At 42.8% G+C, this 14,977-nt stretch overlaps 1 non-coding gene across 1 annotated transcript; it reads left to right on the top strand.

Moving 5' to 3' along the window:
- Positions 1-14,057: 14,057 nt before the first annotated feature.
- On the top strand, positions 14,058-14,164 carry LOC117014167 (U6 spliceosomal RNA). The gene has a single exon (XR_004421464.1). It is a non-coding gene; the product is annotated as a U6 spliceosomal RNA (small nuclear RNA).
- The last annotated feature ends 813 nt before the right edge of the window (positions 14,165-14,977 follow it).

Here is a 14,977-nt window from a genome sequence, read left to right as displayed (position 1 = left end):
TAGTAGTGGCCTGCAGAGAAAGGCGGGGGTCAGGGGGGTGTCTAACAACTGTGCTTGTTTCTAAATCAGGGTTGGAAAAATAAAGCCTCAGAGAAGAATCCGGGTAAAGTTGAAGCTTTTGCGCCTTCCCATGCTACTTTATGTTTGTTGTGTCCCTTTCTTTCCTGACTGACTCTTTGGGAGGGTGGCTGGTGAGCATGGTCTGGTTGCTGATTCTCAATAGAACTGGGTGTCAACAGTTCCCCCTTGAGAATAAAGACGGCCTCCTCCCACCCACACTAAGGCCAGATATGGAGGCGACTCAAAGAGGTGGGGGTGGGACAGGGAAGTGGTCCTCAGGAGGGAGGGACACTAATTGAACACCACTGTATGCAGGCCCCAATACAAAGCACTTTAAGACGACACAAAAGAAAAGGAAGACGCAGCTTTGACTCTTAATAGTTTATATTAGAAATGAGGAGTCAGTTGGTTTTAAGAGGTAGGCAATTTCAGTTGAAAGTGATACATTTATTAACTGCCCGTTCTAAGAAGGGGCCGAGCGAGGTAAGTGGCCACCAGCAGAGAATGACGGACGGGCTGCTAACACACCTACTTGCCTGCCTACCAGTTTACTGTGAACCGGTTTGCACGGCACGCCTTCTCCTCTAGTGTGGAAGGAAACGCCCATCCTTGGAGCCCCTGCTCATCCGAGGAGAGCGCGCTGCTGCTCCTAAAGGGTCCATCCAGGCCCTGAAACGGAGTGGTCTCCTTGCGGCCGTCTCTCGCCTGCTCAGTGGTACACGAGTCCAAGTCTTCGTGCCATTGCCTGGCCATCTCCTTGGGAGGCCTGGTCACCTGTGGGAGCAGGTGTTAACAAGCCCCAGAGGGCCAAGGGACAGCTCGAGGGGCCCTAGCTACATCTCAGGCAGTGATGGATGCAGGATGGGCCGTGGGTGGGGGAGGGGTGCTTTCAGTCCCTTCTTCCTAAACTCCAAGAGAGTTGTTGGGAGGGACACGGTGGGAAATGAAACATGGGTCAGTTTGGATGGTCCCCTTTGTAGTCACCAGTTTATCCATCTCTCTGTTTAACCAGGTCCATATCCACCTCCAGGAAACTGAAGGTGCATAGTCTTTATAGGATTTCTCGGAGTTCCTGTGAAACAGCACCTTGTCCGTTATGGAGCCCAATAAAAGCTCTAAACCACTGATGGCCTCCTACCCCTTCCTTTCTTCTCTCCATCAAACTTCATCATAGAATCAGAGTGTTCAGCTGGAAGATCATATAGATCATTTGCTAAACAACCTCCTTTTGCATATGAGAAAAGGGAAGCCAGCAGTGGTAGGAAGCGTGCCCAAAGCCGTAAACAAGAGGACCTGAGTGAGGGGTGGAACTCAGCTCTCCAGAAGAAACCGTGAAGCCAGAAGTGACAACAATTGCCACATAGAAAACGGTTTAAAAGCTAGATTTCAGGAATCAGAAAGTACGGTCATTTGGGAAATTACCCTTAGGAAAAGGAAGAACGACATGGAACAGTGGCAGCTGCAGGCGGTCGCATCACCAGCATGGACCCTGGGAGTCAGACAGGCCTGGGTGTGAGTCCCACAGCCCACCTCTTGCAAGCTGTGTGATGGCGGGCATTGAGCCTAACGTCTCTGAGCCTCTCTTTCTCATCTGTGAAGTGGAGATGATACAGCTGCCTCACAGCTAGTTATAGGCATGCGGTAGGATATTAAAATATCAGAAACACTATACCTGGGCCGCGTTTGGCACATTGCAGATGTTTACGTTTTCTTTTCTACCTGAAAGTTTCCATGTGGTATAGCACAGTACGACTGGCTTTCTTGATGACCCTGAGTCAATTATATTGAATATTTGTTTTATTGAGATGAGGAGAGGAAAAGGCACATATATAATATTTAAAAAAAAAAATCCATCCAAAGGGAGAGATCTTAAAGAAGAGAACCTCATGTTGTTACTTTGAGAGGCAGCTTTCTTGGGGCTAACTGGGTACTCTGCCTGTGGAATTCCTCCTCTGGACAACCGAGACAGATGACTTAAGAGAATATTATTAGCCAGATTTTGGGGAACAGGAGGGGCCCTTGTTCTTTCAGCCATCCCCCAGCTAGAGCTAATCCCCACAGCCAGCGCAGAGAGCTGCATTTATTTTTGGATGAGCTGGAAAGAAGATGTACTGTGTCTCAAGAATGCTCAGTAGTTTCAGAAGCGATGAATGGAGGGCCGCTGCCCTCCCCTTCGGCGAGCCTGGCTCTTCCTCCCAAGCCATCTTCCTCTGCCTGTTTGATGTCCCCTCCACGTGGCCACGTGGACATGGGGCTCCGGCTACACACCGGCCTGCTCAGGACTGCTGACTGCCAGAGCGTGAAGTCAGCTGCAGGGAGCAGCTGCCTCTTGGATCAAGTGCCTTCTCCTCCTCCGTGTGGCACCGTGAGGGGAGTCAGGTGTCACTGGAAATGAGGAATTCACTTCTTCTGAGCCAAGACCATTGCCAATGCCGAGCCCCAGGTAGAAATTCAAGCAGAAAGGCTATAACTCTCCTTTAATTCAGTTCAACAAACACTCACTGCCCCCCACTTTCTATTATGAAAAATTTCAAATGTCCCGGTAAGTACACAGCCTAGTAAAATGATCTCCCAGGATTATAATGCAGTTGGGTGGGATGTCAAAACCATGCTCTGAACCCCCCCTCACTCACTACAAGAGAGGGCATCGGGGAATGGATGATTCAGGAATTATGAGGGGAGCCAGAAGTTTGTGAAGTTCATCAGAGCAAACTTCTTGAAAACATCAAACCTCAATCTGGAAGTGAAACGGACAGCTGGTGGTAAAAGGGGACCCAGTAAGGAGATGATTCCACACACTCTGGGAAAACCTAAGGAGAGGAGTGAAGACGAGAGTGAGCGAAGGTTTGAGTGACACTCAGCTGGCAAAGAGGTGATTCCCATACGGAAAGTGGGGCTATGGTGGCTGCTGTCACAAGCCTGCATTTAATGGGCCCTTGTGGCTGGGAGCATGGAGCAACATGATTGAAGCAAGGAAGACTGCTGTGAGCGAGAAAGACAGGAGAAAACGGGCATTCCAAGGGAAAGGAGCTGATAAAGTGGCAGGCAAGCTCCAAGACCTTGCCAGAGCATTTGGGGACAGGAATGACATGTAATGCATGAGTCTGAACAACGCCATAGAGAAGGAAGCAGGTAAACAAGTTCACTGGCTGCATGTGGGTGTGGAAAGCAAAGATCACAGATTGCCGGGGGGTTGCCGAGAGAGGATGAAATGGAGAACAAACAGCACTGTGACCTTAGGCATCTGGAAGAAAGGTGGACAATTTGGGGGGTGGAGATGGATTGAGATTTGAACCGTAGCCTTTAAATTGAAGGATGACACTGAATTTTCATTTAACGATGTGGTTTTCAATTTGGCGAGTCCTTAAAATCACCTGAGGAGCTGTTTGTTTTTTTTAAACTTTGCATAACCAATTGGAAGATATGATGTCATATGGAAGACTCCAGTAAATAAGATAAAATACTACAGAATAAACTTCAGAAGATATGTGCAAAACCTAAAAGTGATACTGAAAGACACAAAAGGACATTTTCGTGCTGTTGGATAGGATGATTCAACATTATAAAGATGCCAGTTATACTCAAGTTAATAATACTCAAGTTTGCTGGTGCAAACGTAATTGCAGCTTAAACAGGTTAAAAATAATTCCAAAAACCGCAATTATTTTTGCACCAACCTAATATGTAAATTTAATACAATCCCTATAAATATATTGACAATTTTTTTTTCTGGAGCTAGATAGTTGATTCTAAATTTAGTGCCTGCATAGTAAAGAAAACCCTGGGGGAAAAAGTCACAGGCAGGGCAGTCCACCAGATATTAAAACCTACATTATCAAGTCAATTATGAAGTGTTGTGCTGGTGCCTGAAGAGACAGACTGACCAAAGCAACAGCAGAAAGTCCAGAAAAAGGCGCTAATATACATGGAAATTGGATTGATGATGAAGGTAGCATGTTAGATAGATATTAGATGACACAGGATTATTGCTAATTTTCTTAGGTGTGAAAATGGGATTGTAGATATGTAGGAGAAGGTCTTTATTCATAGAAACTTCATTCTGAAATTCTTAAGGAGATATTATAAATTATACAATGAACTTGTATAATTGTTCAACCAAAAAAAAAAAAGAGAGAGAGAAAAGAGAAAAAAAGAAATGTACATACACAGATAAAGCAAAACTTTGTCAACGCAAAATGGTATCAGTGGCAAAAACTGAACAATAGGAGGCTCAGGGAAAGGATAAATAAATGTGTGTTCTATAGGTTTGAAAACGTTCAAATAAAAAGTTCTGGAGGAAATGTAAAAACATACACACAAACAAGCCCCGAGACCAGGCCCTGTCTCAGACCAGTGGAATCAGAATCTCTAGGCGTAGGTTTTGCGCATGACGTGTAAAGCTCCCCGTGTAGTGTGTGCATCCTGGATTCGAATGCACAACCACACCTGAGAACTAAGCACTGAGCGTTCCAGGGTGCTGGTGAGGGGTGGGGGTGATTGAGAGGAGAGGAAGGGAGATTCGAAGCTTAGAATGATGGAATTCTGCAGGGAAAAGATGGATTCGAAAGCACACAGATACTCCCCCAATAGTGACTGAAATGGGTAAGTGGAGGGTCCAGAGTTGAGCAGATATGGGTGTGGGGTGGGGAGGGGGTGGAGAGGGAGTGGTTGGGGGTCCTTCTGGGGAGGACTTGAAGAACATTAAACAAAAGTCTCAAACAGCAGTGATTGAAGCTGAATCTATTTGGGGTGAGGAATAATCAAATCCTTCCTTTGTCAAGTAAAATAGTTGAACTAGAGGGGGTTTCTTAACCAGGTTGGGTCATCTTAACCAGGTTTGGACATCTTAACAAGGTTTAGGTTTAGGAACCCCTGGGAAATTTACTATTGATTTGGATATTCAGGCACCACCCAAATCCCTTTAAATCAGAATCTCTGGGGGTTAGGATGGGGTATGTGGAGTTTCAATGGCTTTCCAGGTAATTCTGAGGAAGACCCCTGATTAGAAACTGCTGACAGATGACTTCTTCAGTTCTTTCTGACTCTGACACTAGGACTCCACATTTACATACCTTACTTCTAAATCTAGGAGAGCTGAGGGGTGGCCTTGCCCATAACTGACCAACTGTTTCCCTTAGGAGGTCTGAGACTTCCACCAACAGGAACCCAAGAGGCCTTGGAAAGAAAGCAGGTGGCAAGGTTGTCCTCCATTGGAGTCCCGTGTTGTGGTTGTGTCTATATTTTAAAATGTCTAAAATGGGCAAAGGAGGGGGTGAGGAGGTACTGGTTATAAAACAAAACAACAACAACAAAAAAATTAAAAAAAAAAACCCGAAAAGCAAACACAAGCAGTTTCTGTCAAGCATTTGAGTTGTCAGGCCCAGAAAAGGTATCAGCTGTCCTTCAAGGGGATGGAAGGTAAGAGAAAGTGAGCCAGGCCCCACTCAGCCCAGGGCTGCCTTGACCTGAGGCTCAGCTCATCCTTTCTCTTCATCAGGCCTCAGTCTCCTCATCTGAGAAATGGGTCTCTCCAATGCCCTAGGTCACCTTTGGTTTCTGCTTTCTCTGATATGACCGTTCTAATCAGGTACCTAAAAAGGAGTAGCTGGGCTGTGATGTGTCATAATACTCATTCCTCCACCACAGTAATGTGGGTGGGAGGGGACCTGGGTGCCAGGCACAACCCATTTTGTGGCAGTCTTTGGCCAGTGATGCCCCCCTGCAAGACTGCCCTTGTGAAACAGGTACCCATCTCCCAGACTACATGCGTGGGCAAAAATATAACTGTCATTATTTCTCTTTAATTAATTTTATCTTTGTTTTCAAGCTCTGGAGGAGGAAACTAAAATTTGCCACTTCAGGGTAACTGAGTTGCTTCCAGAACCTTTTCAGTATTGTTTGATAAACGTTAAATTCAGGGTCCTGCCTGTTGCTCCTTCTCCTCCCTGTATCTCCAAACCTGCTTCCAGATGCCACTCACTACCCTCCAACCAGGGAGCTTAAAATACTCTTCTCTTGGCTACGCCCGGTAGCTTTCTCATGATCTCAAATCTGGATGCAAGCTTACCCCGGGGCCTAGATTCTCCCCCAGGTAGGGTTAGTAAGGCGTTGCGTTCCCAGCTAACTCTAATTTCACAGCAGATGCCTCCCAAAAGACCATTCTCTCCATTCCATGGCCCTCTCATACCCATGCCCGGTCCATTACACTCCAGGTAGAACTATAGGTATCACTACCCTGCCCTCTGGCAGTAAATGGCACTGGGGGCCTGTAGGTTGTCAGCTCTGCCCTGCCATGACCCTCCCGTTTCCACATTATTTCTGTTTCTCCATAACCTCACTGATAACTATATACCTGACTTCACATTCTCTCTGATACAAAATGCCAGTAGTTACCATGCCCGACGGTCGACCGTGTGCTAAGCATTTCACTCATGCAGAGTGGTGTCCCTCTCAGCCCATTACATTTCTTTTCCTACCCTGGGAAAGTACCAAAGCTTTTCCCAACACTGGGAGGGGCTGGGGCTGGGGGCTCCTGCTGAAAACATGAGTCCAGAACAGGGATTATCATCCCTCTAGGAGGATAATTGTTTGAGAAAAGTAGCTTATGGGTCCTTCGGGAAACTGGGAAGGATAATGAGTGAAGAGTTAACAATTTTAAAATGATTGAGCAACTAGACCTGCTGAGAACATGTTTCATTTTCCAAGATTGTTTTCTGATTATAAAATTAATATTCATAGAAACATTTGTAGAAAAATATAAGATGATGAAGGTAAATCATAATCTCCCCACTCCGAGTTAAACTACTCGCATTATATATTACTTCTAAATATTTTTATGTTTAGTCATATTTGTCTTTTCAAAATAAAAAGGGGAGACATTTACATATTTTTTATTAAAGCCACATAGGCTGACTGTAAAAATAAAATCATATTATGCAAAAATGTGTTTGCAATCAACTTTGTACATGATGTATTATGGACATCCTTCTGTCAGGAATTGTATATTATCCTTTTTAATATCACCGCACAATTCCATTATGCAGATGCACCATCATTAATTTACTGAATCCCACTTTTTAAAATATCATAGCGACGAACATCCTTGTATCTTTGAACATTTATCCAATTATTTCCTCAGGATAAATTTCTAGGAGTAGGATTATTGTATCTAGTGCTTTTGGTTCATATCACCACATCCATCTCCTGAAGGATCATATCTGTCTACAATCTCCCCCACCCCCCCCCCCCCGCGTGTAAAGTTTACTCCCCCACAGCTTTGCCAAGTGGCATCACTCTAATTTTTGCCAGTTTTATAGGTGAAAAATATAACTTACTGATGTTTTAATTTGCTTTTCTTCTGTTATGTGTGAGGTTGAACCTCATCTTGCATGCTACTGATCATTTGTAGTTCTTCTATGCAGTCTTCATACCCTTTGTCCTTTTTATCTTGAGATGTCATACTTTTCCATTTTAAAAACTTCCATATATATAAGATTTCAGTAATCTCTAGTGTTCTAGTAATCTCTAGCAAATGTATTCCTCATTTGTTCCTTATCTCACTTGAGCCTCACAACAATCCCAGAGGGTAGGCAGGGCAGGTGGAATTATCCCTCACTTAATTGATGTGTAAACTGAGTCAGTGGGGGACTGTCGGGTAACGGCCTCAGGGCCGTGAGAAGGCCTCAGTTTCCTTGCTGAGTGTGGTGCATCAAGCTGTCCAACGGGGCCCTGATGGCATCCGTTAGGATTACGGGAGAAATAATGTTTCCCTTACATACTAGGTTGGTGCAAAAGTAATTGTGGTTTTTACATTGTTTTAACCTTTTAAACCGCAAATACTTTTGCATCGACCTAATAAATTAAAATGCCTGAAATAGTTGGGCCTCAGCTTCCTCTTCTGAAAAAAAAAGGAGTTGAATCAAATGATCTTTTACATTCTCTTCAGCTCTACTATCTTCTGACACTGTGATTTGAGGCACAAGGGAGATCCACTTGGATGAAAGCATTGTCTTTATCTTCAAAGTATGTACGTGGGCATTCATTATTTTATATACACATATAGTTACAAGAAGCGGAGTACAGCATTAGGAACAGAGACAGAGGAAATGTAATGGCTGTGTGCGATGTCAGGGGGATAGTGGATGGGGGAGGGGGGTTGTCACTGTGTGAGGGATAGAAATGATAAACGTCTAACTATTACATTGTTTTGTGCACCTGAAACTAATAAAAAAAATGTTAAAAAAAAAAAGAAAGAAAAAAGAAAAGTCAAGGTTTGACACACTGGAGGAAAAAAAAAGCATGTATGTGGGGTGCAGGAGGCGGCTGGGTTGTTCTCCATTCATGAAGTACATAGTGAATGCACGTTACCATGACATTGGTAACGTCCATGACAGCACGTTACCAAGAGCACTGCGTTGGTAGGTAGACTTCCCCAGGCCGGAGCCAAGAGCGTCATCTGGCCACGTCTCTCCCCTCCCCAGTCAAAAGCAATCAAACACACATGGCAACATCGCTAAACCCCAGGATTTCTATGTCATGGCTGGAGAGAACTAGGTCAACGTAGATGCTACCTCATCCCATGATCCCTGCAGACATCATTAGTGGATTATAGCACCTACCATCCCAGCGTGGTCACAGCTTTATAATCTTCCTTAGCATTGTAGTATAGGAAGTGACTACTGTTTGGTTAAAATAGGGATAAACTTTGTCTTCCTGACACTAGGATATTCTTCCTAATAATGACTCTTTCTTATTACAAAATTATGTTCATTTAGGCAGGGTTAGAAAATAGATTCTCAAAAATAAGAAAATAAAAATCCATAAACATACCATTGTTGTTAATAATATTGTGGTGTGCATTGTTTGTGTTTATACAGAAAAAGTGAGATCAAAGTTTTGCAGCTTATTCACTTAAAGTAGATATTGGATATCCTTCCATATCATTAAATGTTAGCTCCATTTTAATGGTTCCATGGCACTCCATTTATGAATGTACCACAGTTTATTTCTCCCCTGTAAGTTGGGTATCTTACAGATCCCCAAAGTTGGACATCTAAGTGGCTTTCCATTATCTACTATTACAAAAATTGCAGTGGACAAATTTTTGTGCATACCTATAGTTCTTTCCATGGATAAATGCATAAAGATGGAATGGCGGGCTTGCGATATATTGACAAATTGCCATCTAGAAAGGCTGCTACACTTTATATGTTACCAGTTCCAGTGAGGGTTCCAGTTACCAGTGAGGGTCCATTTCTCCATACTCTCAGTCTCAATATGTAACATACTTTTTAGCAGTTTACCAACCAGAGAGACAAAAACCCAATGTTTTAATTTGCATTGTTTGATATCTAGTGTTTTTGTTTTTTGTTTTGGTTGGAGGAGGGTGTTATGGCTATTAACTATTTGACATCCTTCTTTTCTGACTATTTATGTTCTTTGCCCAGCTTTCTCTTGGGGTGTTCACCTTCTATTTCCTGATGGATTTGTAAACATTCTTTTTATATTAGTGATAGTAATTCTGTTACATGGTTTTGATCAATGTAACAAATGACTTACTCTTTGCTTTCTGCCTTCAGTGTCACGTTTACAAAAACTTTTTGTTTTAGTCTAACTTTCTGGTTGGAAGAAATAGAGGCTCATTCAGACCCTCCAGAGAAAGGAGGTGGGATGGGGAGGACACAGATGTAGATTAGATCTAAAACTAGAATGCCCTCAAACTCTAAAGCAGTGGTCTCCAGAGTCAGAAGCTCACACAACATTGGAGTGTGGGAAGAGAATACTAACTAGCCTTTCTACTTACATGCATATTCAGTTTTATTTTTTATAGGAAAGTGGAGCAAACATATATAAGATGTACAAAAATATGTATGTTCATTTTATAAAGTAATAAAACAAATACTCATGTATCCATCACCCAGACTAATAAATACCACTTATTTACTATCTCATCCTTTCACATTTCTGCTTTTTTTATTTTCCATGTGCTATCTCTGGCAGACACTTGTCAAATACATTTGTGCATTTGTACATGCATATAACTGATAAATAAGCAAATGTACATATATTAGAGGATGCATGTCAAATTTTTGATTTTTAAAATTAATTGTTGTAATTAAAAAGCTTGGAGACTACTGCTATTGTCTCTCTTTTAGGGTTCCGGCTTACCTCCACCGACCTGCTTCTTTCTCCTCCCATTGGCTTCCTCTGCTGACTGGTTTGCACTCATCATTTCAGTTCGCACGTAGCTCACGGTGGCCACCTCTGGCCTGGTTCTGAAACCTCTTCATCACGACTTTGCTTCAGCTCCTGTTGCTGATCAGCACAGCCTTTCTGTTTATACTCCAGAGAGGATCTGATTGGTGTAGCCTGTGAACTGGCCAGCTGTGCGCCACCCATGGTGGGTGGATTGTGGGGTACAATCGATGGCCATGGTCTCTGCTGTGAGGGGTCTGCTGCCCCTAGGTCATGCACAAGGACATCTCGGGTAAACCTACCCCCAAATGAGGTAACTGTTTAGATGTTAGGTAACTGTCCTGCTAGTGCAGTCATTGTTATGATTTTAGTGGAAGATATAGAATAAGAATCTAACGTTTTTCATTTCATTAATCAGTGTTCCAATACTAATTTTTAGTAATCTTTACTAACACAGTATACTACCTTTCTGATATTGTAACGTTTTATAAACATGGGTCTGTTTGTGATTTGATCTTTTGTTTGTGATTTGATGTTAAATGTTAGGTAAGCGCCACACTTTAAAAATAGTACTATGGCTTAGTACTATGTTTAATATAGGTAAGGCAAGTCCTTGTTCTTATTTCTACTAATTATTTTTCACATTTATTTTTCCAGAATTTCAGAATCTTTTTGTTGAGCTGCCCCCAAAAAACGCCATTGCAATTTTTTAAAGTAAGACTTATCGAGGTATAAATATTAAAATCCACCCTTTGTAAGTATATAGTTTGATGAGTTTTGACAAAGGTATACAGTTGTGTAGCCACCACTAAAATCAAGACATGGATCATTTCCATCACCCTTCCAAATTCCCTCATGTTCCTGGCAACCATTTGCCATTGCAATACTATTGTGACCTGACTGAAGACTTAAGAAGGTCAAAATCAACATATTTACACCATCGTCTCATCAAGAAGTAAATTGTACCTTTTTTCATTAATATTTAAAATTTCCAAAATTTTATAATCTTCTTAGGATCCTGAATCATTATTACATTTATTCTATTTATTATATATTGTGTGTTTATTGTGAAATTAGTGATCTTTTCATTTTACTTTCTATATCGCTATTATGATATACAGTAAACTTACTGATTTTTGCATATTTATAACTGGAAACTGATTCGATACATAAAACACTCAAAAGAGGGTATAATTTTAGGTGTAGTGGTCGGCAAAGCCGTTAGGGCAGAATGATCTAAAAACTATCCTACTTTGTTTCTCTTGTGTGTGGTTATTGCATCGCAGAGTTACTGGGATGCAACCTGTACAGCTCTAGTACTACTTAGCCTAACCTGGGTATTCAAAAAATGTTGAATGCATCAATGAATCAATGAATGAATGCCTTTGCTGTGATCCCTCATGTTCTGGACAGGGCTTTCTGCATGGATTGGGGGTGGGTGCCTTCCACACTTGCTTGGGCAGGGGCCCAGGATTTAGGGGAGACCCACCTGAGGACACCAGAGAGAAAAGCAATGGGGGCAAAAGCAATCGCTCCAAAGGCCTGACCTGCTTTAGACACTAAGTGTCTGTTCCTGTTAAGAATGGTAGTTGATCCTTGCACAGGTCCATGGCTCCACCTTCTCCTGTAACTCGGAGAGCCTTACCAGAAGCTGCACTGACCCGGAGACAGGCAGCGTTAGCTTCTCCCAGTTTCACTTAATCACATCAGCAGTTCTCGTCAGCCTTACTGAACTAGGGACAACTGGAGGTTACACGGTCCTCAATCTGCTTTCAATATTTCAAAATGCCCCAATGGAAATATGCATTTAGCCCTGATAAGCCCTCACAGCCTAACCAAACAACCTATCTCTGTGCTTTTTTGCTGGAATTATATCTACCTAACAAAGAAACCCTTGATATCCTACGCTGAACAGAAGTTCTGACAGTGAGTGATATACGTCTTTGATTAGAATTTTTAAAACGGGGCAAATAATTATCAGAAAATGGAATTTATTTGCGAGACTCAAATTATGTGTTTCATGGAAGCAAAATTAATTCAAGAGCTTCCTGGTCAGGGGAAGATGGATTACTTTATTATTCTTTACTTTTCCCCTTCCCCACTGGGGAAAAATTAGTAGGCTCTACGCTGTGGGGCTGGGGTGGACAAAGTCAGTGCACTGTACAGCGGTGTTTCTCAAACCTTAAAGTACATAAGAATCACTTGGGGATCTTGTTAAAGTACAGATTCTAATTCAGGAGATATGGAGTCTGAGGTTTTGCTTTTCAGTGAGCTCCCAGGTGACATGCCGCCGCTGGTCCAGGGACCACACTTGGGTAGTAAGGCTGTAAGAGGGAGTTCTAGCTTCAGCTTTGCTATAAACCTCCAGACAGGTCCCCACTTGGGTCCTTCCTCGCCTACGCAGTGAGCGCATACTAGATGGTCTCTGCCACATCTGATATTGTGATGGCAAAACCACCTCAAGTTCATCAGAGACCTTGGTGCCCAAGGCTCTCAGTGTGACCTCTTGCAACTGGGAGGCTCTCACATGTCTACAAAGTTCAGCTTGGCCCTTAGCTTTGCGTCATCTTGAATGGAAAATGGATGATGGGCTGCCAACTGCAGACCCGCCCAAGCATACTTCAGATGGCTCAAGGGCACTGAGCCTGGCTCATTCCATAAAAAGGGGCTCTACGGGGCACACGAATCATCAGAGCGGCCACACAGCTTGACTGACAATGCTCAGCTGCTGCTTACTGCAGCAGCCAACGAGGAACGTGCCTGCTCGCGCCTTCATTTTGTTCCCTTCATGTCCTGGGTCACAGAAAACCTCTGAGTAAATGTCTCTTTAAAGCTGTGCCAGCCTTAGCCCCTGTCCTCTGGCTTGGGGGTCACCGTAGCTACTTATGTCCTGTACCTCTGAGTGGGGAGGAGATGACAGACACTGAACACCAGGAATAGTGCAGTTACCCGGCTCTGACTGCCCACGTCAGGCCCACCCTACTTTTCTGTCTACCATCATTCCTCTGATTTTGTCAAAGCTTTCGGAGAGTTTCATCTTCTGTGCTGTCACCGTTTAGTCCATCTCCTAACTGGGAACCTGGAGTAGCTCTTAGCTTGTGTCACCCAGTCTAAGCTAGAGTGAGTTGCTGAGTGATAGCCTGAAACCTTCTCCACATCACACACTGTTTTCTTTCAAGCTTGCCTTTCACAGGAAATCTTCTTTCCTTCCTCTATTTTTGAGTTATAAATTACATGCAATCCATAAATCTTAATTTTATAGCTCAGTACATTTTTAGATATGTAAGTCACCACCCAAATCAAGCTATAGAACATTTCCATGGTTCCAGAAGGTCACCTTGAGATTTTCAATTAACCAACTCCTGCCAGAGGTTAAGTACTATTCTGACTATGACCACAGATTAGTTTTCCCTGTTCTCCCAACATCTCATTTCATCCTCACTGTTATCCAGTCTACAAACAAAATAACCAAGACGAGTGGATTGCTCTTTCTAATCTGATCCAACACAAACACCACCACCTAGGAGTGAGAATGGGAGGGAGGCTTGCAGGGTTGTCTCACTCTGACCCCCTCATGTCCTCCTTGAACTGGTGCAAACATGGACACAAAGTTACATGTGCAACATGGACAGAATACAGCTCTCAATGAAGTGTCGTGGTTCCTTGAAAGCAAAGGACCCAAATATAAACTTGATTTTTCACTGACTGGATATTTGATAATTAAGTAGAAAAAATTTTTTGGTATGATATGGGATTGTAACTATGTTTTTAAAAGATAGAGTTGGCATCAAATTTCAGATACAGTGCTCACTTTGGCAGCACATATACTAAAACTAGAACCACACAGAGAAGATTAGCATGGCCCCTGCGCAAGGATGACACGCAAATTCGTGAAGCGTTCCATAATTTTTAAAGAAGTTGTGATATACATACACAATGGAATATTATTCGGCAGTAAGAAAAGATGAGATAGGAACATTTGTGACAACATGGATGGATCTTGAGAGTATAATGCTAAGCGAAATAAGTCAGACAGAAAAAGCAGAGAACCATATGATTTCACTGATATGTGGTATATAAACCGAAAACAACAAAAGAACAAGACCAACAAATGAGAAAAAAACTCAGACACAGACAATAGTTTAGTGGTTACCAGAGGGTAAGGGGGGAGGAGGGTGGGAGATGAGGGAAAGGGGGATCAAATATATGGTGATGGAAGGAGAACTGACTCTGGGTGGTGAACACACAATGGGATTTATAGATGATGTGATACAGAATTGTATACCTGAAATCGATGTGATTTTACTAACAATTGTCACCCCAATAAATAAATAAATAAATTTCAGATACATACACCCGTGGGATTGGGGTGGGCTGGGAGTGGTGGAGGTATCGATGAAACAAGACCAGCCATATGTTGATAGTTATTGAAGCGTGTGATGGGTATATCCGATTCATTAAACTATTCTACTCTGAATATGTTTTAAAATTTCCACAATAAAAAGAAAAAAGAGAAATAAAGTTTTCTTTCAATTAAATACCCGGAGATGTTCTGCAATAGTAGACAGGGTGAGTGACTTCCAAGACCCCCTAGTCGGTGACATTAGCACACTGACTGCTATGTGAGTGGAGGCCGTAATCACAGTGGGCACCCTGGGCAGACGCATCGGGTCAGGCTCTTGCCCTCAGCCCTTCCAGCGCTTCCCTGACACTCACAATAGAG

This window comes from Rhinolophus ferrumequinum, chromosome 21, assembly GCF_004115265.2.
Source record: "Rhinolophus ferrumequinum isolate MPI-CBG mRhiFer1 chromosome 21, mRhiFer1_v1.p, whole genome shotgun sequence".
Lineage (NCBI taxonomy): Eukaryota > Metazoa > Chordata > Mammalia > Chiroptera > Rhinolophidae > Rhinolophus > Rhinolophus ferrumequinum.
Note: the sequence above shows the minus strand (reverse complement) of the source record. Positions and strands in the feature narration are given on the sequence as shown.